Source organism: Rhinopithecus roxellana, unplaced genomic scaffold (assembly GCF_007565055.1).
Source record: "Rhinopithecus roxellana isolate Shanxi Qingling unplaced genomic scaffold, ASM756505v1 contig3950, whole genome shotgun sequence".
NCBI classification, from domain to species: domain Eukaryota; kingdom Metazoa; phylum Chordata; class Mammalia; order Primates; family Cercopithecidae; genus Rhinopithecus; species Rhinopithecus roxellana.
Genome location: NW_022142869.1, coordinates 23929 through 30470, shown reverse-complemented (window position 1 = coordinate 30470; position 6542 = coordinate 23929).

Genomic DNA, 6542 nt, shown 5'->3' with positions numbered 1-6542 from the left:
CTCTGTAATAACACTACATTGTCTTGATTATTACAGCTTTATAAGAAGTCTTGAAATTGGGTAGTGTTAGTCTTCCAAGTTGGTTCGTCTTTTAAAGAATTGTTTTGGCTCTCCTAGGTCCTTCGCATTTCCAAATAAACTTTAGAATCAGCTAATCCATTTCTACAAAAAAAACCTGGATGGAATTTTTCTTAGAATTACATTGAATATATATATTGATATGGAGAAAATTCAGATTGTAACAATCTTGAGTCTTTGGTTCATAAACACGGTATATATCTACATTTATTTGGATTTTCCCTAAAATCTTAGAGTAATAGTTTTATAATTTTCAGTCTTCTAAATTTGAAGTTATACATCTTTTTCAAATTTATTACCATTCCACATTTTTGATACCATTGTGTTATTGCTTTTTAATTTCAATTTCAAATTCTGCCTTGCTAGTATATGGAAATTATCATTTGTGTATTGACCTTGTGTTCTGCAGCCTTGCTTACTCACTCATTACTGCTAGTAGCTTTTTTAGTAAGTTTTGGGGAACTTTTACACAGATAATCAAGCTGTCTTCAAAGATAGTTTGATTTCTTTCTTCATTTTCAATCTAGATACCTTCCTTTTTTCTTTTACTTTCTTTATTGCATTGGTTAGGATCACCAAAGCATGGTTAAATAAAAGTGGTAGAAGCATACATGTTACCTCCTTTCTGATCTTAGGGAAAAACATTAAGTCTTTCACCATTAAGTATAATATTAACTATAACAGTTTTGGGGGGGTGCCCTTTATCAGACTGAGAAAAGTTCACCCTATTCTTGTTTCTCTGTGAGTTTTTTCTTTCATGTAAATAAATTTTGAATTTTTTTCAAATGCTTTTTCTGTATATACAGAGATGATTGTATTAGTTTATTTTTACTAATGTGATGAATTACATTTATTTATTTATTTATTTTTTGAGATAGAGTCTCACTCTGTAGCCCAAGCTGGAGTGCAGTGGTACGATCTCAGCTTACTGCAACCTCTGCCTCCTGGGCTCAAGTGATTCTCATGCCTCAGCCTCCCAAGTAGCTGGAACTATAGCTGTGAGCCACTACGCCTGGCTAATTTTTTGTATTTTAGTAGAGACGGGGTTTCACCATGTTGCCCAGGGTGGTCTCAAACTCCTGAGCTCAGGCGATCTGCCTGCCTCAGCCTCCCAAAGTGCTGGGATTACAGGTGCGAGCCACCACATCCGGCCTACATTGATTTTTGAGCATTAAAACAACTACAAGGCTTATCCTGCGATAAATCTCACTTATGATATATTATCCATCTTAAATATTGCTGCATTTGATTGGCTAAAATTTTGTTTAAAGCTTTTACTTCTATATTTATGAAGGATATTGGTTTATAATTTCCTTTTCTTGTAATGGCTTTATTTTATTGCAATTTGTATCAGGTTTTGCTATTAGGGTAATGCTAGACTCAGAAGAAGTTTGGAAGTGTTTCCTCCTCTTCTATTTTCTGGAAGACTTTGTGTAGAATTTGTATTATTTGTTCCTTAAATGTTTGGCAGAATTCATCAGTGAGCCCATTTGGGTGTGGAGTTGTTTTGTGGGAAGGCTTTTACCTATAAAGTTCATTTATTTCATAGTTATATTAATAGCAATGGAGCTATTCACATTATTTCTTCTTGAGTGAGCTGTGGTAGTTTGTGTTCTTTAAGAACTTTGTCCATTTTCATGTAAGTTGTCAACTTTATTAACATAAAGTTGTTCATAATATTCTGTTACTATCCTTTTAATGTCTAGGATTTGTGGTGATGGTCTCACTCTTGATAATCTCTGTCTTCCCTCTTTTATTTCTGATTAGTCTGACTAAAGACTTATTCATTTGTTGATCCCAATGAATCAATATTTGGTTTCATAAATTTTTCTCTATATTTTTCTATTTGCTTTTTCTTTAAATTCTTATCTTTATTATATCTTTTCTTCTGTTTATTTTGGGTTCAATCTGTTCTTCTTGTATTAAACTTGAAGGTTAAAGTTGAGGTCTTTGATTTGAGAGCTTTCTTGTTTTCTAATACAAATGTTTAATGTCATAATTTTCCCTCCATGCTCTACTTTAGCTGTATCACACCAATTTCATATGTCTTCATTTTCATGTAGTTCAAAATATTTTCTAATTTCACTTGTGATTTTTTTATTTGACTCATGAGCAACTAGAAGTGTGCTATTTCATTTCCAATTATTTGAAAACAGTAGTATCTTTCTGTGTTTATTTCTAATTAAATGCCATGTGGTCATAAAACATACTCTCCGTGATCTGAATTCTTTTACATTTGTTGAGGCTTGTTTCATGGCTCACATCATGTTCTACCTTGGTAAATATTTTATCTGCCCTTGAAAAAACGATCTTCACCCACAGCTGGTGCAGTGTTTTTCCCATATTATTAGGTCAGATTGGCCGACAGTTATGTCTTCTATATCCTTACTGATATTCTGTTTATTTATTCTATCAGTTATTGAGAGAGAGATGCTGTTTTTGGCTTTGTTACTGTAGTCTAGAATAGCTCTTACTCTAGAACTACAGTGGTTTTACTTTTAAGCTATGGACTTTCTGGTGTCTCAACTGAATGCAAGGTGCTGTTTAGTAAGGCCTAGCTGGTCAGACCTCCACAATTCCCCACTGCTGTATACACTTCAGCATCTCTAGTCCACTCACAAATTTTTGCTCCACAGATTCGAGCTGATACGTCACTCAAGGGGAAGTCTGTGCAGATATCTGAGCTCCTTCTGTGCACAGCACCGTACCCCATCCAATTCCAGCTGCCTTGGCAGCCTCAAACTCCAGGCACCGTTTCTTCTTCCCATGAGACCATGGCTCTGTTTGGGCTCCACTTCTCTGTGTGGTAGTTTGGAAAGTGGCCCCGAACAGGAAGCTAAGGTGAATCTGGAACTAGCCTTTTCTGTGGGTAGTACAGTATGGAGCAGCTAGTTGCAATTCAATAGCTATTTGTTGAATGAGTGAAGGAATTCAGTGGGATCCGCACACTGCCTATTAAGGTTTTAAATGTGTCTACGTCTGAAAGAAGGGAAGCCTGTGAAGCTGAAATAATGACGATGATGGATGATGGGGAACCAGCAAGTCCCAAGTTGTAAACTTGGGGAACAAGCTTGTCTGGGGGTTCAGAAGAAGAAGAAACCATCATATTACACATCTGGGTAAAATCATGTGGATATTCCCTTTTTCCCTTTCCCTATGGGGAGCTCTGTTTTATCAAAAGGCAGTGTTGGAAGCAACAGAGTTGGGTTTGAGCAGTGGTGTCCAAATATTTTAATCACATCCCCCATTAGTAAAATAGAAATTTAAATCATCTTCCTAATATAGGTAAATTTATTTATTTATAAATTATTTTCATGTATCATAATTGGCTAGTGTCTCAAGGCATAATATGCACTTAAGGTGATGCTTACCATTAAGGATAGTAAACGAATTCATTCTCAAATTATATTCTTGGTCATCTTGGGCTTTATGGCTGGCTTTATATCATATCCGATTATGTGAAAACGAAGTGTGACCTAGAATAGATGAAACACCTTGAGATGTTCTAATATTTAATAGTTCGTTCCTCACTTCAGGGGATTTCATTGGACACCTATGTTGGAGACCTTTTGCTTAGGGAAAAGGCCTTTGGGAAGTCAGGGGGCCTGGCTGAGGTCAGCACCTGGTTTCCTTTGAGAAGCTGCCAACTCTCCCAGCCAGAAGCACACTCCTGCTGCCATCTCCTGCACTGCTCTCGCTGGTAATGTTAGTAACGAGGCAGCTGGAATGGGGAAACCCAGCAGCCCTCAGTGTGAAACCTTGTCACAGCTTTGTCACTAGCTGGCTCTGGGACCTTGAGCAAGTTGATTCTGTGGATCTCAGCAATCTCAGATGGAAACACAGGTCTCATCTAATTTCCAATCCCATCTTTCTATAAGAAGTAGCTCAGTATAGCGGCTTCTAAAAATCCTGGGTTCAAAATCACTTAACATCTATGTGGCCCTGAGTGAATGAGTTAGCTTTTCTGAGCCTTGTTTTCTGATCTATAAAATGCAAACACACTTTACTTGTGAAGATTAATTGAGATTATATATATAAATCAAAAAAACCAATATTTTTCTATATCTCCTGCACCTGTGGCTCTCAAGTTTTATATGGGGCGTCAGAATCCATGGGAAACTGGGCGAAATAAACGTTCTGCCCCGGCCTCCCCACACCCCGTCCCGCCCCATTCCTCCCATCCCACTGCATCCCTGATTCTGAATCAGAGTTTCTGGGATGGAGGCCCACAATCTACATTTATTTATTTATTCATTTATTTAGAGATGGCGTCTCACTGTGTTGCCCAGGCTGGAGTACAGTGGTACAATCTCAGCTTACTGCAACCTTCGCTTCCTGGGTTCAAGCAATTCTCCTGCCTTAGCCTCCTGAGTAGCTGGGATTACAGGTGCACACCACCCTGCCCAGCCAATTTTTGTATTTTTAGTAGAGATGGGGTTTCACCATGTTGGCCAGGCTGGTCTTGAACTCCTGACCTCAAGTGATCCAACCGCCATGGCCTCCCAAAGTCCTGGGATTACAGGCATGAGCCATCACACCCAGCCCGGCAATCTGCATTTTGAGGGACTCCTGCCTGCTTGCACTGCACCAGTCTGTGTATACCACCTGCCACACCAAGTACAGAGTCTTACACTTGGAAGTGTTCAAAAGAAAACAAAAGGGCAAGACAGAAGAAAGCAAGCAAAACAAAGGGCCTGTGCTCCTGCAGGTCAAACAATCCCCAGCCAGGCTACTCAGCACACCACCCACAGGTCTAGGCTTGCCAGCCCAGCCTAGCCCAGCCCTGCTGGAAAGTTCGCTGTGGTCAGACCATGTTTTTCAGCTCTCTGCTCTCCTCTGCCGTGGCTGTGTTTTGACAGGTGTATCCAGGGCTGGCGCAGCAGAAGTTGTCAGTTCAGCCCTGGCTAGGGACGAGTTGGAGGGAGGGCAGAAGGCTTGCCCAGTCCCCTGTCCTGCCTGGGTTGGAGAGGTAGTAAGGTCGCCGGGGTGAAATGAGTGAGCCGGCCTGGGGTTTTTAGAGGCACTCAAAGGACACGGGCCAGGTCTGTGGCTTCCAAAAAGCCCCTGCTCTCCTTAGAAGGAGCCCAGGCAGCCTGGCGCGGTGGCTCACTCCTGTAATCCCAGTACTTTAGGAGGCCGAGGTGGGTGGATCATGAGGTCAAGAGATCAAGACCATCCTGGACAACATGGTGAAACCCTGTCTCTACTAAAAATACAAAAATTAGCTGGGCATGGTGGCACATGCCTGTAGTCCCAGCTACTCAGGAGGCTGAGGCAGGAGAATCGCTTGAACCCAGGAGGCAGAGGTTGCAGTGAGCCAAGATAACGCCACTGCACTCCAGCCTGGTGACACCACAAGACTCCATCTCAAAAAAAAAAAAAAAAGAAAAAAAAGGGAGGCCCAGGAGTGACTTCAGGGCTTTGCAAGTCTGGTGGGGATTAAAATCATCCCAATGGTGAAGGCTCGGCTTCTAATCTGGGGACTGAAATTCTACTGGCTGTTACCACTCAATGTGGCTTCAGACTTCACTGGGGCAGGAACACTTCCCAAGAAATATGTGGTAAGAGGTCTCCTGTGGACCCTCAACAATAGGAAAGTAGTCTGAGAACTGGATCTACCACTAGCCAGAGACACCAGACCACAGTTCCAGCCCCAGATGTGCAGCAAACCCCTCAACTACTCTCAGTCCTTGGTTTGTCCCATGAGAAGTAAGACTTGAGCCTCAGACCCCGTCTCCCAGATCCCTCCCAGCTCTCACAGTTCAGGGAGTGTGAAATGAGACTTGCAGGGGCTGGTGTGCTGGCCACTCACCTGCAGAGGAGCACGCAGCACACCCACTGTGGCCCAGGAGGCTCTTCACCCATATAATAAGGACCACAGTGACAATGGCTGATGTTTATGGTGTGCTGAATATTGTCACGTGCTGCAGACATCTCAGGTGTCAGTGGGGAGGAGGAACCTCATGCTACATACTACAGAGGAAGCGGTGAGGTCCATGTGAGGCGGCCATGTTTGGCCCCATCCTCACTCCCCTGCCCTTTTGCTCACTTCCTCAACTAAGCACCAACCCACCAAAAACAAAACAAAACAAAAAACCCAAAAACAAAAAACAGGGCCCCAGGCTTGCACTAGGTCACATCTGTTTTGTCAGTAAGTAAAGCTGCTGTGCCAACTCACAGAGGATCCGGCTGTCTTCTTCCGTAATCCGCAGACCCTGCCAAGCCAGGCCCCTTGGGGCAGGTCTGGCCTGGTCTCTGCCTCCTTTCCTGTTCTATCTCCTTGTCTTGGAGACAAAAGCCAGAAGCAGGAGGTGTCACTCACATGTCCAGGCCTGCCCCATTTTCTAATCTTGTTTTAGCCAAAGAGCTCCAGGGTCAAGCTGCAAGATGCACGGGCCTTACCATTTCCCGCTCTGTTCCTGCTCGCTCCAAGTAATTCCCTCAGACGCTCTTGGTCCCTGGCC